Genomic DNA, 958 nt, shown 5'->3' with positions numbered 1-958 from the left:
AGTTCAAGAACCTCCAAAGTTCACCATTAATTCTTCAAATTTATTCAGGATTCCAAGTTCCTAGTTCAAGAACTCCAAGAACCATCATTCAAAGGCACGATTAACATCTCAAAAATGAGTATTGATCTAAAGTTCATCATTCAAGGTATGTAGGGGTTTTTCAACAAGAACTCTTTTTCGTTCTTGTGCCCAAAAGTAATTTTCTTTAAAAAAGGCATGATTTTTATTTGATTTTTATGAATTTGAAGCATGAACCCATATCTTAAGATGATTATTATAAAATCTTGATGTTTATGATTTTGAAAGATGAATTTACATGTGTGGAGATATAAAGCATGAATCATGAACGATATTTATCATGATTTTGATGTTTGGGTCGTGAATCCCCATTGGAAATTGTTTTTTTTAGAAAGTGTGTTTTATAAGCACGTTGATGTTGAATATTTAAGATATTTTGAATGATTTGACCTTTTGATCTTAATGGAGTTTTTTTGAACTCGAGTGTGAAAGAAATCCACAACGTGGTTGATTTTGATAGATGGGAAGCATCATGGCTCCCGATGTATATTTATATATTACTTAAATTATTTTATTATGGATTGTCTTTGAAATGATCTGAGCTAAGTTTGGGAGAAATCTTCAGCACCGAGTGGGAGGTATAAAGCGACCTTACTTCCCTAGAACTACGTACCCCTGTAGGAGTGAGCCTGAGGCTGATTTATATAGTGATCACTAGTTTGTGTGGATTTGATATCGATAGTCCTACTCCGATGGCAAGGATAGGACGGCTCTCCCCAACGTGGGTTGTACGTTGGACTCCATGTAGCTCACATGGTTTATGTCGGTTATAGGATCTCCCAGTGTGTGTGTGTTTCCTTGTGTCTATGGTGAATGGTGAAGTGATTTGAAAATGGAATTGTGAAAGTTATTCTTTTGAAAGATTTAAATGATATTTACA

Source organism: Capsicum annuum, unplaced genomic scaffold, assembly GCF_002878395.1.
Source record: "Capsicum annuum cultivar UCD-10X-F1 unplaced genomic scaffold, UCD10Xv1.1 ctg76782, whole genome shotgun sequence".
NCBI lineage: Eukaryota > Viridiplantae > Streptophyta > Magnoliopsida > Solanales > Solanaceae > Capsicum > Capsicum annuum.
Note: the sequence above shows the minus strand (reverse complement) of the source record.